The 21789-nt window shown below is 42.5% G+C and overlaps 1 protein-coding gene across 3 annotated transcripts in view; it reads right to left on the reverse strand.

Moving 5' to 3' along the window:
* Positions 1 to 18522, reverse strand: part of LOC144381872 (uncharacterized) — a 67546-nt gene extending 49024 nt beyond the window's left edge. For all 3 annotated transcript variants that reach the window (XM_078072525.1, XM_078072526.1, XM_078072527.1), the window contains exon 1: positions 18328 to 18522. The gene's annotated coding sequence lies outside the window, so the exon portion shown is untranslated. The remainder of the gene's footprint in view (positions 1 to 18327) is intronic.
* Positions 18523 to 21789: the final 3267 nt, after the last annotated feature.

The following is a 21789-nucleotide window of genomic DNA, read 5'->3' on the forward strand; positions in this document are numbered from 1 at the left end:
AATTTTGAGTTGAGCAGTTCCTTTGCAGAAAAAAAGATAAAAGTTTCATCTAATTCCCTAATTCTTCACTGCAGTATTAGCATTCCAGAAAGACTGAATTAGTGTGTTGGGGTTTACCTCAATCAATTGTGAGTTCATTTATCTTAAGTGACTCTGCTTTGGATGAAAGGTACTGAATGAACTTCATGGAGGAAAGACCTCTATGTAGAAAATGGGTATATTTGCTGGGGAAGCAAGAAGGCAATCTTTCCTCACTACTATCTTTCGTCTCATGCACTGACCTTGACTGTCTTTATGAAAGGTGATAACTGGATGTTCTTGTTTTTTATTTTTTTTTAAAGATTTTATTTGTTTATTTGAGAGAGAAAGCACTTGTGTGCAAGCAGGGGGAGAGAGAAAGGGAGAAGCAGACTCTCCGCTTAGCAGGGAGCCCAATGCGGGGCTCGATCCCAGGACCCTGGGATCATGACCTGAGCCGAAGGCAGATGCTTAACCAACTGAGCCACCCAGGTGCCCCATCCTTGTTGTTTTTTAAGCTATACATATTGTTAGTACATTGTTTCATTGCAAAGCATCTGTTATTAATTATGGCTGAGAATCGTGAAGCTTTCATGAAACAATGGTACCTGTTTTCATTACTTCTTACTAATTAACAAGACTCCTCCTGGAAGATTAAGGGATACACCAAAGATCTGTCTCTCAGTGAAAAAGAAATGTGGCAGTTGATACTTCCTCAGATGGCTTACCTCACCCTGGTCTGCTGCCCCTAGTGGATCCCATCCATGCCAACACACCTTCTCACCTACCAACAAGCTGGATACCAGTTGTGGTTTGAGCAGCAGGGGTAATTCCCTGTATCATTTATGTTGTTTTTCTTTCCTTTTTAAACTTCATAGTAGTAATTTATTCTGAAATATGAAGTCCTTGTAGCATGTCCTAAGGAAGGGAGTGAAAGCAAGCCTTTCTAACTCTGGTTTCGTGTGTGTGTGTGTGTGTGTGTGTGTGTGTGACTTTATTACCAAGAGTTTAGGTAAACAGTTTTTTACCAGCATCTTAAAATCTGTTTTCTTTGCACCTAGTTCCTCACCTGCAGGACCCAATTACTCAAATTGCCCAGAAGGTCCAGGAAATCTTTTTCAAACACTACTTTTATATCTTTTCTAAGAGAGGTCCATGGGAAGGTGAGGGTGTAAGTCCTATCCCTAGAGAGGGAGTGAGGTATCCATGCTCTTGCCTGTGGTTCTCCAGGAGAAGGAGGGAGAGAATGCATTTCTATTATAATATTTGTCTCTTTGAGGTCAGAAGTGCTCTCCTGTAACTCAGGAAAATCAGGTAGTATTTGCATCTCTGGATCCCAGCAAAGTAATTCACAATGGGTACAGCCACACAGAGCGGATGGGTTGGGAAAACCTGTGTGCAAATCTCAGTTCCACTCCTAGTAAACAGGCAATCCCAGGCAAGTTACCTCCCCAGTGAGGCTCAGTTTACCCAGCTATAAAAGAGGAACAGTATTATCCATCCAGGTTATGTGGGATGGTGTATGTGAAGCACCTGATATTCTTCCAGACAAGATAGAGACATATGGGGGGCACAATGGAAAAATGTGATGGATTGGTACCTCAACAACTAAAATGATTTCCTATGACTTCCCAAAGGGCTCTGTCCTTGGCCCTGTCCTGCTCAATTTGTCAAATGGTGATTTAGTTAAAGCTATAGAAAACATTTTTAAATGTTTTCGTTTTTGGGTGTTACAAAATTGGGAGTCATGACCATCAAATGCAAACAAACAAAAAGCCAAAGTAAAAAAATGCTCAAAATGTCAATTCTAACAAAATGAACTTTAAAAGTGACCAAAGCAGAACAACTTAAGTTCAACATATAAATCACAAGAGTCCAGGTTGCCTACATAGCAGCATGTGTGTTTTTTTTTTTTAAGATTTTATTTATTTGAGAGAGAGAGAATGAGTGAGAGAGAGCACGCACATGAGAGAGGGGAGGGTCAGAGGGAGAAGCAGACTCCCTGCTCAGCAGGGAGCCCAATGCGGGACTCGATCCCAGGATTCCAGGATCATGACCTGAGCCGGAGGCAGTTGCTTAACCAACTGAGCCACCCAGGCATCCCATAGCAGCATGTGTTTTTAAAAAAAAAAAAAAAAAAAGGAGGAAGAGAGGAGACTAAGTAAGGAGAAATCACAGTGGGGAGGAGAGCCTACATTTCTCTGAAGTGCTGGAAAAATCAGATGTACTTGCAGGTAGTACCAAGAGAAATATAGTACCTAAAACAAGGGAGGTGATCGTTCTCTATTCCTGTGGAGCAAAATGATCAATTCTGAATGCCTCTCTGAAAAGGAACGCAGAGAAACAGAGGTGCATTCAGTATAGTGGCCAGAGAGAAAAATTTCTAGACCGTGTCCTATAAAGAACTCAGAATGTTCAACTTGGAGAAAAGAAGACTTAGAGGAACCCTCATAGCTGTTTCAGATATGGGAAAGGCCACAAGGGGTTAAGACAGTGAGACCAACTCTATATTTCCACAGACAGAACCAGGACTAGGGAGTAGATGAAAGCAGTGCTCACAACAGGTGCACCCAACTGCCTGAGTAATCGAGTGATCCTCCCGCTGGTGATTCTCAGAGGCCGCGTGGCTCCTTGGGGGAGTTTTATCATCAAGGGTTCAAGGACCAGATGGAAGACTGGCTGGAGGGACTCAAATTTTCCTTCTACCCTTAGAAATCCATGGCCATCATTGACCCCAGTGTCGCTCACAGTTTCCCCTGAGGAAACATCTTTGGGAGATAGGTCCAAAGGTAAATGCTTTTAGAATATAATGTTTCTATTTTTTATTTAAAAAAATCACAGGGCACCTGGGTGGCTCAGGTAGTGATCTCCAGGTCCTGGGATCAAGCCAGCTCAGCAGGGAGTCTGCTTCTCCCTCTCCCCTTGCCTCTCCCCCTGCTCGTACTCTCTCTTTCTCAAATGAATAAATAAAATGTTGAAAAAAATATTTAAAAAAATCTGGGTTTTGGGGCAAGCACTGACTTCAATCAGTGGCACAAGAATATGAGACGGGGACTGGATTTGGAGACACCAATTTGGGTCAAATTCCAGCTCTGACACTTACCAGCTATTTGCCTTTAGGCAAATTACTTGACTTCTCTGAGTTTCACTTTCTTCATCTGGCAGTATTAATAATACTTACTTCAAGGGTTGTTGGGAGGATTAAATGAGATACCATATCGCATTGATAAGATGGGTATTTTTTCACATTTCGCAAATCAAGATGCCTTTTACCATTGGTAAAATTTAATTAGGAGTGTTATTTTTTTCTTTCATAGTGGCACATAAAGTAATACAGGTCTTACAAAAATCAATGGCAACTTATATTCAAAGGAATATGATAACATATATTAAATACTTAGCATAATGACTGGTACACAAGGAGTGCTCAATGCCATGTTAATTCCCTTCTTCCTTTGCTAGACAACAGCTTCACAACCTCTCAAGAAACAGGGAGGTCCTCAAGAATTAATAATTGGAACTGGTCTACAGATTCTCACAATGAAAAATTAATGAGAAGGTTCTACATCCTATGGAGCATTACTTCTATTCTACACACACACACACATTCTCTCTCTATACTTTATACAAATAGTTACATATTTGTGTAAAGATATATATTCTTTATCATCCCATTTCCTGTGGTCATGTGAACTTTCTATAATTTTCCAACTTTGCTTACTGAGTCTATTTTGGTTCCAACATTTATTGAGCACAAGGCTAAATGTTTTGCTTACTTTATCTTAGGAAAGAGAACAACCCTGCCATCACCAGCAGTCTACCACCATCTTCCAAACCAATCACCTACCACAGAATGTCTTCGTCAACTTTAATATCCTTCAGATCTGCCTTCTTTCCTCTTCTGGTGCTCAATTCAAGATGCTTTACTTTGTTCCAAGAATCATTTAATAAACCCCATGCTCCAATGATACGTCAGTAAGGGAAATTTTTTCATGACCTGGCTGGCCCTGCACCTAATCACCAGAGAGGTTTTTGTAGTCAGATACTGTGGTGGTAAGTGTGGATTTTTCCTCACTAAGGACATGTCTTTTATAAAATGTTATCAAGCATGCTTGTCTCAATGTTATTTTGTGTTATTGAGTTACCCAGGTTAATTACGTATTACACAAAATCCAATTCTTTATAGCTGCCTTACATTTAAGTATTAATGGTACGCATTCTTTTTTTTTATTTTTTATTGTTATGTTAATCACCATACACTACATCATTAGTTTGGTACGCATTATTTTACCTTATATTAATATTAGAAATTCACTTGCTAGCTCTTCCTCTCTCTCTCCCTAAACTAACTTCTGGACAGTTGATTGCTGCTTAGTACTCCCAGCAGCAGATGTTCAGTGGCAAAGTTGAGTTTTATTTCTGTTGGTATGGCTAGTCGGCCAATTAGTTGACATTTATTGAGGGATCACTATATACCCATCACTGTGCTGGATTCTGGGACTAACTAGAAAGATAAATGCTAGACCTTCAAGGCATTCGTCTTCTAGGCCAGACATGGAACAGAAGCCATACCAAGCAGAAGCTCTCTTAAGTGACCGACACTTAACTGATTAATCTGTGGCCTCCCTTCTCCCTGTAAATGTAAAGACATAAGGCCCATGATGCGGGGTGATCATAGCCAGTGGGAGGCTCCTCTAGGATGCCTGCACTCTGCTATTCCCACAGTGGAGTTTCTGCTCACCGGAAGTCAGAGTGTTTGTTCCCAAAATTCACTGTTCCCCAAAACAATAATCATTGTTATTACACAATTTAATTAAGCTTACTTAAAGTAAGGAATGTGAATAAAGAAGAGAGAAGTTGTGTCTACAAGATCTAAGGTGAATGTTTGGGAAAGGCACATTAAGGTGAGTTACTAAAAACACATGCTATTGATAATATGTGTGGGAGAGCCACCTGTAAAACATCATAAAAAATCTGGAAAAATCCAATTGCCTCACAGAATGTCTTTAAGATCTTGCTCCACTTTAAAGAAACAAAGACAAAATGATTGCAAAACCTCAGAGGTGTGGCTTATATGAGAAATAGGACGCAGAGCTCTAATGGGAGGCTTGAAACTCAAAAGACAAGCAAGGCCTTGGCCTTACATCAAAAACTCGAGGTATGTTTTAAGTTGAAATAAAAGCTTCAGGAATGATTCCATCGTTTTGTATGATTCCTGCTTTAACTAACTTGTTCAACTAAATCACCAACTATTAATTGCATAGGGTATAAGGATTTCTACTGTTAACATAAAGTATGTTAAAAGCTACTATACAGGGTACTAAGGCAGACAAGATGACTCCTTTCAGGGGAAGAGAGGGCTTAAGACAGGCTCCATGGAAGAGGTGAGTCCTGAATTGTGTGCCAAAGGGTAGAGTAGGAGTTCCAAGAGAATTAAGAAAAGGCCAGTCACTCCCCAGGGAAGGGATCAGTATAGTCACATAAGTCAGTTTTCTAGATTTTGTCAATCAACCCAGAGGCAAGAAAATGCAGGTCTGACTCTATTCAGCCATTACTATGTGTCCTTAAGCAAGTTGTCTGTGCCTCAGTGTCCTCTTCTAGAAAATGAAGACAACTGCCATCTACACCTCAAAGGGCCGTTGTGAAAATTACCAGGAGATGACCTTTAAATGATCATGCATTAATAAAAACATGTCAAAATTATCTTAAGTCTTTCTGGGAGCAAGGGGGTAGGACAGACGGTCTGTGGATGATCCTGGAGATGAAGTGTAGCATGCCTCTTTTAAAATCTCCTGCCATGAACATAAAATGTAGAAAGTTCAAGAGAAGGGAAGGTGTGATGTAAGCTCCCAGGTGCCAGGAGCCATGTCTGCCCTTGAGACCAACAAGCCAAATGGGCAACCAGCGCTCAGTATCAAACGTCATGGCTCACCCACCACTTCCCATGAGCTCATTTTGTTCTCTCAACAAACCCATAAAATAAATATTACTACTATCTCCATCTTACAGATGAAGGAACTGGGTCTCATAGAAGTCAAGCTTATCACTCAAGGTTGGACAGAGAATGGGGGCTAGAACCCTGGTCAACTAATTCCAAACTCTGTGAGCTTCCCAACACCCCTGGCTGCCTTTCTCATGGGTCATTTAGTTCACAAATCCTGAGCTGCAATGTCTTGCGTTTGTTCATTTGTTAAAACTTTTCATAGGACAGGATGCTGCCACTAATAGCTGAAATGAGGGTTGGAGATTATCAGGGATTTCAATTATCCTGCCTATCTCTGACCTCCATTACCAAGGATAATCTGAAGCTAGCTTTAGCAATTTTCTGAAACTTTCATTAATTTTAAATAAATTTATACAATGTCATTCCCCCCCCCACCCAAATTAAAATGTCCTTGTCTTTTCAGTTTCTCATTATATCCCTTGCATGTCTTGGAGACAGTCTGTTGTTTTTCTCTAGATCCTTTGTATTTCTGCTTTGTTTTCTTTGAAATGAAAGGACCCAATGCCGAATTCTGATTTTAAGGTGAAGTCATAACATCAATGTATATCATTAAAATGTTTTATTGTAATTACAGAAATAGTCAATGCCAAATTATGTGCACTATATTATTTTCTGCATCATTCTTTATCCCATTCTCAAAGTTAATACAGCCTATTATATCTCATTCATTCTTCTGGCTGCCTCGGCACAGCAAGCAGATGTCTCCATTGAGCAATCCACAATGAATCCGAGATCCTTTTCCTGAGCACTTACAAGTAGAGTAATTCAGAGCCCATCAGTGAGTATGAGCTGTTTCAATTGTTCCTTCCAGTGTACATTAGCTTGCACTTGTCTACATAAAATTTCAAAGAATCATAGATATTACAGATGGAAAAGACCAGTTAGTTTAGCGGGCCTGCCCACCCTGCCAGCAAAAGCAAGCATGGAAGTAATTCTATCAGTTCATGATATTTTAATGATGTTTATTAATAATAATTACAATTACTGTTTATATTACATGGTTTCTTTCATCCTTAAATCAGCTAAAAGCCTTTTGTTTTTAAAGCAACCTTTCTTTCCAAAAAGGAAGCAGAGCTCAGACATCAATGTTACCATATGCAAAGCCAGTCCAATGAAACCCAGAATTCAACTCAGTTTAGTTCAGTGAACATCTCTGAGCACCAGCTACTTGTAGGAAAGGAGCCATGTTGGGTGTTTAGAGCGATCCACAGGTGAACTGAACCTAAAGCCCCGCCTTCTCGTTTACCACCTATTAAGGGATTTGTGATAGTGAACATGTATAGCTATTATGATCATGCCAAGAAAAGAACCAGTTAACACGGACACCATGGGGATGGAGAGATTCCTCAGGCTCTAGAAATTGAGAAAGACTTTGTGAGGAAAGTGACATTTGAGCCAGGCGTTGAAGGGAGGTTGAGCATAATGTCCATCAACACAGTTTGGAAAAAAGGGGACGTAAGCAAAGAACCAAACCAAAACAAGGGATCTTGGCTAGGTTTCTACCTTACACCGCAAAGATGAGTTTGTGCGTTCTCATTCAAGTGGACAAAATCTGTGAGCAGATGTCTACAGGCCTCCTGAAACAGGATGAGGCCGTGGAAACTCAGTTTAATTCACAACTTAAATAACAATCGAACACATAGATTACCAATCATGAATATACTTATGAAGACAAGGCAGAATGTTTTAAATTGGGACTGTCTCAAAACAAAGCAATTTTTTTTTTCAGAAGACCTGGTATTGTATGTAAGAAAAATTGGGAACCCCCAGGCACAGACTAAAATCTCCAATCCAGATTTTAAATGGATAAATGACCCACTTGCCAGTACCTTAGTACTACTTAACACCACGCAATACAACCAAAAGCTGATGGTGGTGTACCATTGGGCCACTTGAAGGACTTGTAGGTTCTTGTTGGATTGCTGGGCAATTATAGATCCTCAACCTAGAATGCATAGAAAACAGGATTCCATTTTGTGGCTCCTTCAATAGAGACACATGGAAGTGCAGGCCAGGAAAATGCAAATATATGCTTACGATTAATAAGGGTAGGTATTTCTCCACATTTGGTCAAAGAACCCAATCTTTGAAAATACTATTAACTGTCTATCTATAACTAGCTACTTCATAACCCCCTTAATAAAACCATTGGTATGAAGAAGAAGGAAACTACAGAAGGCTTCTTGTTCTTCTGTATTTGTCCCCTCAAAGACCATTGCAAATGTTGTCTCCTGCATGAAGCTTTCCCCAGTGCCTTCTACCACCATTCCCTTTGCCAGCAAATTAACTGTTCTCTCTCTTGACTACCCCAGTTCTTTGCTCCATTGCTCTAAGCTTTATAAGTTGTGTGAGCATCTATCTCTTTCCACCAGAAGGAAAGAATCTTAAAGGTAGGAATTCAGCCTTACTTGCCTTGCATTCCCACAATGCCAAGTTCATTTTTCATTGCCCGACACAGAGTAGACATTCAACATGTCTTGTTAAATCATTTCATCAGGTCTAAGAGCCCCTATTTCTTATGTATTGTAATTATTAAAATTTTTTCCTTTGTACCCTTTCCAAAATTTGCCCTTGTCTGTCTAGTCATGGCATTCAGATTCAGATGCGGCATGAGCACAGGTGTGCCTCCCGCTATCTGTCGTTCAGTCAGTGTGGACCTCTGGTAGTGAACTACGAACGCACTGTCCAACACAAGAGCCGGATCTTGATACAGTTGCATTCCCATTCATCCACTACGTGCCTTTGGAAAGCTTTGGAGTGAGCCGGACCTGAGTTCCCCCGGGCTTACACACAACTTCTGATGGTCACTTACTAGTTGTATGGCTTTGGGCAAGTTAAACTCTCTAGACCTCAGTTTCCTTAACTATGAGATGAAAACATAAATAGCACATAGCTTGGTTTAAATAAGACAACACCTGAAAGGGTTCAACTCAGTGTTCTGCACTTAGCACATACTCAAGTAAGTACTAACACTGTAGCCTTGTTCATAAAGTAGAAATAATAATATAAGTCCTTGCAGGATTCTTACATGAAATACATGATCTAGCAAGCAAAATTTTACCCCACACATTGTTCAGTCAATGTTTCCTTCCTTCCTGTGTGCTAGAATAATGGCTACAATTGACTGAGCACCTCTTACGTCCTAGGTAATGTGTACCAGTCACTTTAAATATATTATGCCATCTAATTTAATTCTTATAATAAGCTATTGAAATAATAATCATTATCCCTATTTTACAGATGAGTAAATTGAGTTTCAGAGAGAATAAATAACCAGCCCAAGGTCACATCACTAGTTCATGACAGACTGTTCCAGAAGCTAAACAGGGATCAAGAACAGAATAGGAAGCAGAGAAAGAAAATACAGGCGGGAAGAATAAGCAGAGACTCCCTAAGAAGCTTAGTATTCCTATTTATCCCCATCCTGGTCCCCAGTTTGGGGATTATGCTTGCTTTTTAAACCAGCCTCCGGGGACCTGAGAAAATATATTCTCACTTTCACTATTCACACACTCCTGCTTTTTCATAAATGCATGAAATGATGTCACTCATCTAAGAACTAAATCTAACACATTTCCCTCTCCTAATTTCTTTGCTGGTTATAAATTTGCTATTTGTTCCCACAGTCTTCATATCTCCGTTATATAAGTGTCAACCATGAAACATTTTAATTTTTAATAATCTGGTTATCCTTAATTTCTTATATTTCCATAATGGACTTATATTAGATATGTCAAATACATTTGTTGCCACCTACATGAAAGGGAAGATGCACTTCCATAGTTCCTACTAAAAGGCAACCCAGTTTTATACCAAGTAACAACCCCTCCACCACCGCCCACAACCCCCTGGGCTCGAGGTGTACGTCTGACCCTTGGGCAAGGCTGGTTAGGGACCTAGAAGAATGGCAATGAAAAGAGGAGTTGGGTTATTGGATTCTTTCTTGGGTATCTGAATTAGGAAAATCTGAGAGAATGAAGGAATTATCAGGGGAAATTACAAATGAAAGAATGTAAGGAAAGAAGACATGAAGAAGAAACAAAGGGAGGAGGGTGGAGAGGGTAGGGTTCTGGACATGGCAGTCTTGGCAAGTCAAAGAAGCAACACCAGGTGTAAGCAAAAGCTCTGAGATTGAGAGAGGTTACTCAGAGCCCAGCTAGAAGACCAAACCAGCACGTAGCCAAAGGAGCCCAAATAAAGCAACACACAGTGAGAGAACAAGTTTGATATAGCAGAAGAGGTTGCTCCTAGAGCTACCTCGGGACCTGAAAGACTTCCAGTTCTAATTTCAGGTTCCATCTGTGAGCATCCTCACAGTGAATGCCGCTTTCCTGGAGGAAACCACAGTGAGTCAGTTCTTTGCAACCAGAAGGCCTTTTCTAGAGGGGTCAGCACTTAAAACCTTTTTTAGAAAATGAAGATTCAATTGTATTGTCCCTTCTTTGTTTCAGGTGGGTCACAGCTGCAGACTCCTGAAGACAGGCATTCACCGTCCTACCCTCTGATCGTCCAGACTCTCTCAAAGATGTCTTTATTTTCCCTGTTTCTGAGGTAGAAGAAACTTCTCCTATTCAGCCGCTACCTAAATATCAACGCAAACTTCACCACTCATTATCACCCATGATCCTCTGACATGAAAAATAAACTCTTAGATACAGGAACCACAAGGCCCAAGAATGAGAAAGAGGACTTAGAAGTTTTAGGGGAGAAAATCCGAGCATACGAGAAGGAAAGACTCGGGGATATTCAAAATACTTTGTATGTAGGATTTACTCTTTGCAAAGGGGGAGAAGCGTGAATACCTTAACAGAAGAAATTTCCTTTTTTAACATGGGACATAAGGTTGTGTAATTTGAGATTTTTACCTGTCATTCTTTTTGTATTTAGTTAAATTTCTTAATAAGCTACATTTCAATGTGAGCTGTTTATTCACTTGACAGCAATTATTAACCACCTGCTCTGTTTCACCCTGTGCTAGGCAGTGGGGGTACAAAAACTAAAGACGGTCCCAAACCTTGAAGGAGCTACAGCCCAGAGCAGGAGGCAGCCAATTGCAGCACCGTGTGGTAAGGGCCATATAAGCATTCGCCCAGCCCAGGAGATGGAGGAACAGAGATAGGGTCTAAGAAGCTTCCCAGAAGAAATGCCCAGGATAAGTCTTGAAGGAGCAGCAGGAGATGGCTTGGAAAAGATGAGACAGAAGGATGTCCAGGCAAAGGTAGAAGCCCGGGCATTAGCACAGATGCTAAAACCCTGCATTCTTTAGACTATGGTTGACTTAGGGGCGCCTGGGAGGCTTAGTTGGTTAAGCGTCTGCCTTCAGCTCAGGTCATGATCCCAGGGTCCTGGGATCGAGCCCCGCATAGGGCTCCCTGCTCAGCAGGGAGTCTGCTTCTCCCTCTCCCTCTGCCTGCCACTCTGCCTACTTGTGATCCCTCTGTGTATGTGTGTGTGTGTGTGTGTGTGTGTGTGTGTCAAATAAAGAAATAAAAATAAAATCTTTAAAAAAAGACTATGGTTGACTTTAACACCCCAGTATATCATGGACTTCTATACAATAAACTACAAATCCAGGCATCTTTAGAAAAGGCAAGTATGCCCTTGACCCACATTCAAAAAGTTCCTTATTCACACACCTTAAGCAAAATTTTTCTCCTCAACCATACGCTAACTACACAAGCCCCAATGATAACAGAAAGTCCAGTGTATCTAGTATTAGACAAGATAAAGCGACCTCAAGGTTCCCAAGTTTCTCCTCCGAGCAAATGATGGCTTGGCTTCTTTCAGCTGCCATTACTGTTAATTTTGAGTTTGTGTATTTATTTTTCAAGGAAAAGAATGATTATGGTTTTCATGGAAATTACTAAAGCTCTCAAAGCTTTTTTTTTCCTGAGAATTTTTTTATTATGTTAATCACCATACATTACATCATTAGTTTTTGATGTAGTGTTCCATGTTTCATTGTTTGTGCACAACACCCAGTGCTCCATGCAGAATGTGCCCTCTTTAATACCCATCACCAGGCTAACCCATCCTCCCACCCCCCTCCCCTCTAGAACCCTCAGTTTGTTTTTCAGAGTCCATCGTCTCTCCTGGTTTGTCTCCCTCTCCGATTCCCCCCCTTCATTCTTCCCCTCCTGCTATCTTCTTTTTTTTTTTCTTAACATATATTGCATTATTTGTTTCAGAGGTACAGATCTGTGATTCAACAGTCTTGCACAATTCACAGTGCTATGGTGAGCGCTGTGAATTGTCCAAAGCTTTTGATTAGAGGCATTTTGAATCTTTAAGTGAATAACATAAAAATACTTTTTTAAAAAGTTTTTTATTTTAATTCTAGTATAGTTAACACACAACATAAAAATACTTTTGATAATTACTTAGATCATTAAAAGTTAGATTAGCAACAATATATAGCATATATAGAACATGCTTTTCTTTTCCTGTAAGTTTGGCACTCACCAATAACCACATTTCACATATTTCTATAGAATATATTCTTATGTTCAAAAAAACTTGCTGGTATATCATTTCACAAACCTGTTCATGTTTTCCCATCTATAAAGTCAGTATATTGCTCTTGTGTAGTTACTTCTTAGGATTTTATGAAGTTAAGCAAGATATCCAATGACAGGAATTTTAAGCAACCAAGAATAAAGGAATAGTATAAGTAAAAAAATTATTATATATGGTCTTCCAAATTCCCTCCTCCAGTTATAAAGTAATTATATCTTACATACTTTTTTTTTGCAGACAGAAATAAGACCAATTCAAAGAGAGTCAGTGGTTTGCTAATCTCAAAGCAGCCTTCAATTTGTCTCCCTTGCTATAAGCCAGATGATATTAGTAAAACATGGTAGAAGATCTTACTCTGGATTCTGAAAATTACATTAAGAGCTACCACGTGAAATTTTAAAATGATATCTTTTCAAAGATTTAACCAGTTTCAAGTGAATAGTGCTTGGAATTACTCATACAAAACATGCTTAATGAAAACATCATTCACTCTCCAACCTGTCTGTCTCACTCTTGGCCACATTTCAGAAGCAGTTTATCACTCACATCCTGAAGGTATATTACATATATATATATATCACACATCATATCAGCAAGTCTTCGGCAATATCCTTCAGGAGTTGCATATCATAAAGATCGTCAGTAGCCCTGTCATCCCCCAAAGCATAGTGTTTAACACATAGCATGTATCATCAGCACTACAGTTGCTTAAACTGGTCCCTTGCACCCTCAAAACAATATGTAAGCCCACAGTACAAAAAGGAATAGCACAATTTCTATGAGAAAGCAGTAAGAACAGTGAAGCTAAGAGATGTACCCAAGGCCCATCCATTTTGAATTCATACTTATTATACATGAAGATGTGCATTCAAAACAGCCTATTCTTTTGAAAATGGTTCTTTAGTCCCCTTGCACATGTGCCTGCATGCTGACTGGCCAATTCTCTTCAAATCCATAAATTAAAACCCCACTTTTGCCTATTGTGCTTTTCACTTCAAAATGTCAACATAGTTGGGATATATAGGAATGAATGCCATTATATCCACAAAACTCACAACATCTCCCCTTTGGGAACCACAGTTCTCGAATTGGGCTTTGTATAAGGTGATCAAAAGACCAGATCCATGGAACATTCTATTCACAGAATTAGAGAAATACAGAATAACAGGAAGGAAACAGAAGTGAGGTAGCCCAGCCCCTCATTCTTACAGGGGTACAGAGGAGCAGAATGGGGAGTCCTAGGTCACAGAATGGCAAAACCAAAACCAGAAGCTGGTCCAATGCACTTGTATAAAACACGTAATGATTCAATTAGAATTGGGGACCCTTCTTTTTTGATCAACATTCTAAATCTTAAGTCTTTAAAGAAAGGAAGTAAATTTGGCTGGAATATCAATGGTGACTGCCTCACTTCTTTGCTTCTCATCTCTTGAAGAGATTTGGCCTAACAGGGAGATTTAATCAGCAAGCCATCCTGCCCCTTATTTTTTTGTGAGTCCTTGGGTGAGTCACATAACCTTACTCAAATATAACAGAAGGATAACGGTATTACTTAATTCACAGGGCTATTATAAGAGAGGACTGAGCAGATATTTTAAAGTGCATTAAAATGTCAAGGCTTAAAAGAAATGGAGAAGATTTCCATATTACATCTTATATTTATGTCTCTTGGGACACACACACACACACACACACACACACACACACACACAAATTCCCTTCACTAGAGCTGCAGGCAAAAGCAGTATTTGTAATAAAGAAGTCTGGAGAATGTCCCACATGTTGTGTTGGTTTTAACCTTCGGCAGGACTAGGGGCTCTCACACTCTTATTTACACGCAGAACCCACATCATGCACCTTTTAAAATGTGATCAATCTTCATTTTTACTCCCCTAGAGTTAGGGATGACCTGATCACTGCTGTCTAGCTCCCCAGTTCTGTTAAATTTCTTCCTCAACCAGATCCTTGTTTTATCCACATCTTAGCTCCCCACTTGGCTCACTCCTCTCTTTAGATTACTCTTCGGAAGCCGGAGGCGACTCAGATTACCTCCCCCAGAGGCAGCGCCCCAGTGAGTAACACATTGGGGGGCGGGCAGAGTGTGTCGGAAGTGATCAAATACTTGCAAATGAAGTCATACGGCTCACAGGAGAAGGCAGTGGCCACAGGTGCCAAATGCAGATGACGATGGCAAGCTCTGGGTAGGGCTGTCGCTACAACGTAGGCCAGCCGGTACTTCACTGCGTAACAACGTTGGGTGCATAGAAATGACTCTTATTTTGCTCATCACACGACTTGTGTAGGTTCCCAAAGTATAGGCACCAAACCAATGATTTATGTGTGGGTGGGCATATCTGTCTTCCTTTTAAACTACTAAATTAGTCTAAAAAAAAAAGATAGATTGACACCACTGAAGACAACCCTCCTCTGAGTACTAGAGAAACACACAATGTAGAAAATGGTGATACAAGCGTGAACACAGTCTGCTTGCATGGAAACGACTGGCATTTCCACCATACGTTCTTTCCACCCAAGACCAAAATGGGGATGGGGGATGCTCCTACTTTGGGAGATCAAACCAGTAAGATTTTAACAACCCAACCAAGATGGGACTATGGTAAGATGAAGAGGCTGTAAAATTTTTTTCCCTTTATAAACATGTGCCCTTGTTAGGAGGAATTGGAAAAAGCCATTTCATTACACTATTGTCTTTGGAATTTCAAGATGACCGTGATAACGGTGGAGTTTCCTGCAGCTGAGTGTTTCATATCAACTGGGGAAACTAAGGAGTAAGTGAAATGAGACAAGAGCCTCACTAACCACATGTCTTTTGCAATGCCCAGTAGAGTTTCACAGTGTGCAGAGGCTAGAGCTGATGTGAACCACGGAGATGACTGCTCCAGAGACCAACTCACAAGGAGTGGGGAGTTATTTAATAGTACAAGCATTAATAGATACTACTTGTGTCTCTGTTGCATTGTGTGAAGAAGGGGGGTGCTTTTTACTGTCTTTGGAAACACTGGGCCACTTTATGAATAGGAATGCCTCCACTGGAATGGGAGTTGGCTGGGGGGAGAACTCAGGCAAGGGAAAAGGACAGCTAGCTTATGTCCAGTTACATACAAATTTAGGGCAATTACTTGTACAACTTTATGCTCTGCCCTATTATAGTATCTGCATGCTGTTCAGTATAAGTTATCGTTATCATAATTGCCAATTTAACCATGTGGTTAATGTTGATTACACCACCAAGACTACACGCTCCCTGAGAGCAAGGGCGCGTCTGCCTTAGTTTTTCCTGTGTCCTCAGTGCCCAGCAAGGTGCCTGGTGCCTAGTTAATGCCCCCCACAGTATTACTTGAATCAACAAGTGAACACAGGAATGAATTCACGCGAACTCACGCTGTGACGCGCGGTGGCCCTGTTTGCTCCATGTGCCATGAGCAGGGCTGAATGTATTGCTATCGTCCGGCACAGCAAGCAGGTTCCAAAAGCTGCCTGTCCTTCTGGCAGGCCCAAGTGCTGGGCCGTACAAGATCAAGTGTGGCGGCCAGGTAAGGGTGCTGGCGTGACAGCCCTCAGGGCACTCCGAACCCCAGGGTGTGGTCCAGATGCTTCACTGAGCCCCTCAGGTCACTGCTGATCTTTCCAGGGCTTCAGTGTCCTCATTTAGAACTTGATGAATAACCTTTCTTGTCCCTTGCAGTTCTGAAATTCTAACATTTTAGGAAGATATCCGGAACCTGAAATCTTGCCAAAGACAAACCATGGTAAGATCTGCTTAAAAGTAGGGAAAAAAATTAAGTTTTAAAATACGAAGTTCAGTTCTATTCCAACAAAACATTATGTGTGTGTGTGTGTGTGGAGGGTGCTTCTTGCCAGATCCAGGCCAATTAATATCTTTCCTTCATCCTTTCTCACACCCAGAAGTCAGGTTCTCCAGGCCTCCAAGGGAAGAACATAAATATTCTCCACCAGGGCTGGCCCCTTGCTTCAATCTCTAGCTTCACAGGGAGTCAGTATGATAAACATTTGCAGGTAGAATGGAAGGAGACACAGCCTCCTAGACTTTTGCAGATTTTTTTGGACAACTAGCAGAGTCACAGAAAACCTCGAATTAGGTAAGAAAGCGAAATTCCCCCAGAGAATTCAAAGAGAGCTACAACTGAAAGCCTTGAAGCAATCGCCGTGTAAGAAGAGAAGAAAGGAAATCCACAGTTCAAGAAAATAAGCAGACATTTTTTTTCTTTAAAAAAAATTTAAAGATGAGTATTAGGCACTGATTTTAGCCTTCTATTCCCATCTCTCAAGATGTCACTTTAAAAAGCAAAAGGTTTTATCCACAAAACCGCCAGTGAGTAAACAGCCTTCACATTCTTACCCTCACACACACAGTAAGATATTTACTCTCTGATAAACAGCAATTGTAAATAAATCTCATTTAATCTCTAAAAGCCACAATAAAAATCTTTAACCTCCGAGGTAGAGTTTACAGATGTGTCTAGAAGCCCTGTCAGCACCAGGAAACACAAGGTCTTGAATAAACTACTATAACAGGAGGCACATTTTCTCTCTCAAGCATCTTACATTGACCTTCTTTTAAACAAAATATGTACAAGGGAGGAGGAAAGGGGAAAACCCAACCCCTCCCACCCCATTCTCTGTACAAATCGGCCAATAAATCTAACGAAAAGACACAAGAGAGAAGGACAGAAGCCAACAGGTGGAAAAAGGCTTTTTGTTTCCTTAGAAATGCTCAGACACTTGATCTGTGTTCCCCGGTTGTTGTTGTTTTTTTTTTTTTTTTTGTCTCAGGGTGTCTTTAATGATGGTTTGATGATGATGATGATGATGATGATGATGACCAAGAATAATGATAACACTTCTACTTGGTGATTCCACAGTGTTTCTAGCTTCAAGATTTCTCCATGCCTTTTAGACCTGACGATCTGTTCTGTTTCACCAAATCCCAGGCAGAGACATGCAGCATCCCCTCTCAGCTCTTTGGATTGTACAGACGGGGAAACTGAGGCACCCCCCTCCCAACCCCTCTCCCACAGCTCCTTTACAGTATCTACCACCAGAGAAATCCCTGAGACTGGAAAAGTTTCTGGATTGTCTTGCGGCAGAGTTCTCTTGCTCTCTCCCACCTCGCCTGCCTTGCTGCTCTGCCTCGGGAGTCTGGGCTCGGGTGATAAGGACTGGGGTTCCTCCCCTTCACGAGGCGCGCCAGGGCAGTGTGGGGGAAGTCCACACACACACACACACACGCACACGCACACGCACACGCACACGCGCACACACCCTCGCACACACGGAGCTCGATGCAGTCTCTGCAAGCACTCAGCAGAGCCCCAGCCGGCCCTTGCTCAGCCTGAGAACCACCGCTCCAAGCTTGCAAGGCCTCCTTGGGCTCCAGGCTGGGCTGCTCTGAACGAGGGCTCTGCCCTTCTCTCCCTCTTTCAGGCTTCCCTCTCTCTTCCTCTCTCCCTCTCTCCCTCTCTCTCTCTCTTTTTCCCCTCACACCTCCACCCTCACACCCTCCTCGCAGCCCTCTCCATCCACCCCTTCTCCCCCACCAACCCAGAGGCACAGATCGTGTTACTGGGGTTCCCTAGAAAGAGGGGCCATCCCCAGCCCCGCGCGCCTTGCAAGACTTGCAGGGGCAAGGCGAGAGCTCCAACGGCAGGACCCCAGCGCTCCTCCTGAGCAGCGCAGGAATGAGACCCCCACTTCCAGGCACGGGCGAACGAGCCTGCCACAGAAGAAGGAATTGTTAGGGCTCTTACCTTTTTTATGAGGAGAAATTCTGGAGAATCATTTCAGAAACTGAGGGGGGAAAGTGAATGAAGACAAAAAAGACCCTTTTCCTGCAATCCCTGGCCTCCTGGTATCAAGACACTAGGACAACATCAAAGCAACTTAGGGGGAACACTTTAGGGGCCTATTGTCTGCTCTGGTCTGATCTGTTTTTCTTCTGACTCCCCCTCTTGCTGCGGTGACACTTGGTACGGCCCAGGCATTCATGCCAAGTAGCTTTCACACATGGAAGCTTGTCTCAAGCAATTGCTGACAAGCCACAAACAAGACATTCTCCCTCCCTTCTCGGTGCCCCCCCCACTCCTCCCCCTCCACCTTTTCCTCCTTCCCCCTTGTCTCCCCTCCTCCTTTCTTCTGAATGCAAACTAAAACTCTCCAGTGACAGGCGGGCTTGCAGGCTTGGCCTAGCTGCGCACGCAGACACACACACACACACACACACACACACACACACACACACACACGAGCACTCTCTCTCTCTCTCTCTCTCCTCTCTCTCTCTCTCTCTCTCACGCAAGCAGCTCAGCTAGTTGCTGCACTGGTGGAGTTAAGAGACAGGAAAAAGCCTAGGCTGAGTTGGGGGCAGGGAGAGAAAGAGAGAGGGAGCGGGAGAGCGGGAGAGCCTCCTGTGTCCTGGTAAAATGGCAGAAGAGAGGTGAGCCCTTTGGAAAAACAGCAGTGGCCACACACGTGTGCACACAGACACACACTGGGAGGCAGCCTGAGCTCCAGGGAGAGTGAAATAAATGACCACAAACGAAACAGCAAGGTCCCATCAGCTTGAGGTTGGGGGAGTGGGGAGATAAGAGCGTAGGTGGACCCAGCCCGGGGGTTTCTGTTGAATGGTGAGGTGCCTTTCTTCTCTATAGTAGAGAAAAACTGGTTCCCGAAGGATCCAGTCTTGCTTCCCTGCATAATTGAACATAGACCTGAGCTACTAGTTAAAATAAAACCATGAAATGTGTAAATGTGCGAGTAAACTTTAACTGTGGGTTCAACTTGTACCCAGGATATTTTTAAAGTGGATTTTTTTTCTCCAGAAACCCTAGAGAGCAGTAGCAAAGAGAGTAGTAACAAGTAGTGTAAACTCTGGGAGCTGTGAAGTGTGATGTAAAGTTACTGATTGCCAGGCGGCTGGAATTTATGGAGGGTGGGCACTGTGAATCGCAGGGGGGAGGGTGGGTGAGCTGTTTTCTAGGAATGAGGGGGAATGAGGTAGGACAATGAATATGGCATGAAGCAAGCAGGAATTTGATTGGTGTGGAGGGAGGAGGAAGGTGGGGGTGTAAAGGAGGGAAGAGAGAGAGGGGGGGGGGGGGGGAAAAAACCACGCTGCATTTAAAAAGGAAGAAGAAAAATGGAAGCCCAGAGATTGAAACATGCAGGGGGAAAATGAGATAGCAAAGGCAGGCATAAAATGTGAGCGAAAAGGAGCACAAAGGATGTGCAAATTTGCAGATGGCATGGAATCAGGAGGGCCAATTGAGATCAAGAAGAACGACAGGATGATGATGTGACATTCATATTTTTAGCATGTTGTGGAGTCACAGACCTCACAAGGTCTCCCCTGCCTAGGCCAGGAAGTTGCCCCTCTACCCGCAGGAGCTGAAGGGAAGCTGAGCTCCTAACTGGAGCTAAACCAGATCTGTATTCTTGCAGGAAGGTGGCTTATAGTCTGTTTCTCAGAATCTTCTACAAAATGCAAATTATGTGAACACACATCACTCACTCCTTCGTAGGGGTGCAATAAGGAATAAATTATGACTTTTACACTTAATACTAGCTAACTGGCTTGTCACTACCTAAAAGTCACCACATCAAAGACACATCCTTGCTCCTGCTGCCTCTACCCCTTAGTTTGCTTCTCCATTACGGCTGATCTCTATAACTGTCTGTCCCGACTCTCATTCGTGCTGATCGTGAGAATATTAACAACTCTTGATTGCGTACTTACTTAATTTTTAGCACGTTCCCAAGCATTTATGCCATGAAGTCATTTCTATTAAGACCGTCTCCATTTACAGATGCTAAAAAATAAGGCACAGAGAGGTTAAATAACTTCCCTGAGGTCCCACAGCAAGGTAGGGGTGGAGCTCAAATCAGACTCAGATCTGTGTGATTCCAAAGCCGCAGCATTTACCCCACCACCTTACGTCCTCTGGCCCGCCTAGCTCGGGTTCTCCATAGCACCCCACTCAGCCATACAAACGCATTGTTTTTTTCTGTACCCAAGGGTTGGGTTTGGCTCTCTCACTTTGAGCCAGGGGACCTTCTGACCTCCCCTTAATAGACTACTGACTCACCGTCCAGTTCTAAGTGATGGTGACTCACTATACACAATGAGGCCTTTTAGGCAAAAATTGCATGAAGGGTCAACTTAACCTTTAATGACCACACGATTTGCAGATTGCTGGGCAATGGAGAAAGGTGGCTGAGGCCAGGAAGACTTCCCTTCCTAAAAAAATAATAAAAGCACACACTAAAACCCCCCACAAGGTGTGGATGATAATGATGGTGATGACAGCAGGTGACATTTATGAAGCTCCTCCATCTGTTAATCAACCCCGTAAGGTATAAACTGTTATTGCTCCCATTTTCTGGATGAAGAAGCTAAGACACAGAGGTTTGGTAAAGTGCCAAGCTCACTCAGGCAGGAAGCGCTGACTGAGATGTGGCCCCAGGCAGCCTGCCTCTCCAGAGCCCATGCCGCCCACCCCTCGACAGTGCGCACTGTGCAGTAGCAGAAGGGAGTGAGACGCCCTTCCGATCCTTAGAGTGAAAAGCGAAATGCTCGGTGAGAGAGAGAAGAGAGGGGCAACAATAAAGCTAGTGTCTTCACATGGCATCTCCGGGAGGGGCTAATGAAGAAGAAAGCCTGTGCCAGGCCCCCAAACAGCCCCAATTCTCTAATTCCTCCACAGACCCACCTGGCAGAGGATAGCACATCCCCAGCCTCCGGGTCAGAACATGTTGGTAGGAGCACCAGGTCAGACTCTCTTGCCTCTGGTACTGATGGCTTCCGCCTGCCAAGTCCAAAGAGCGAAGAAAAGAAAATCCAAGTAGATGAGTGAACAAGATTATTGCCTGAGTGTTTCTCAGTTTATGTTACGAGATTCTGAATGCTAAGTGTGGAGTATGAAAGAAAATGTCCTGAATTCTTGGGTAGACCCGGATTCTAGTGCTATTCTACCACTCACAGGGATGTGAACCAGGCTCTTCTGGCCAAGCTTTGTTTCCTCATTTATAAAATGAGCTGATGCCATTAGATCTAGCACCCTCTCCAGCCCTAAAATGCTATCATCCTGGTAAGTGTCCAGTTGATGAGGAAAAGACTAAAAGCCAAGGGAGCTGATGAGATGTGTGTTTGGGTACGTGCGTGCATATGTGTGCCGGAGAGGGTCGTGACATAAAGGGATGGAGCAAGAAAGACC

This window comes from Halichoerus grypus, chromosome 5, assembly GCF_964656455.1.
Source record: "Halichoerus grypus chromosome 5, mHalGry1.hap1.1, whole genome shotgun sequence".
In the NCBI taxonomy this organism is placed as follows: domain Eukaryota; kingdom Metazoa; phylum Chordata; class Mammalia; order Carnivora; family Phocidae; genus Halichoerus; species Halichoerus grypus.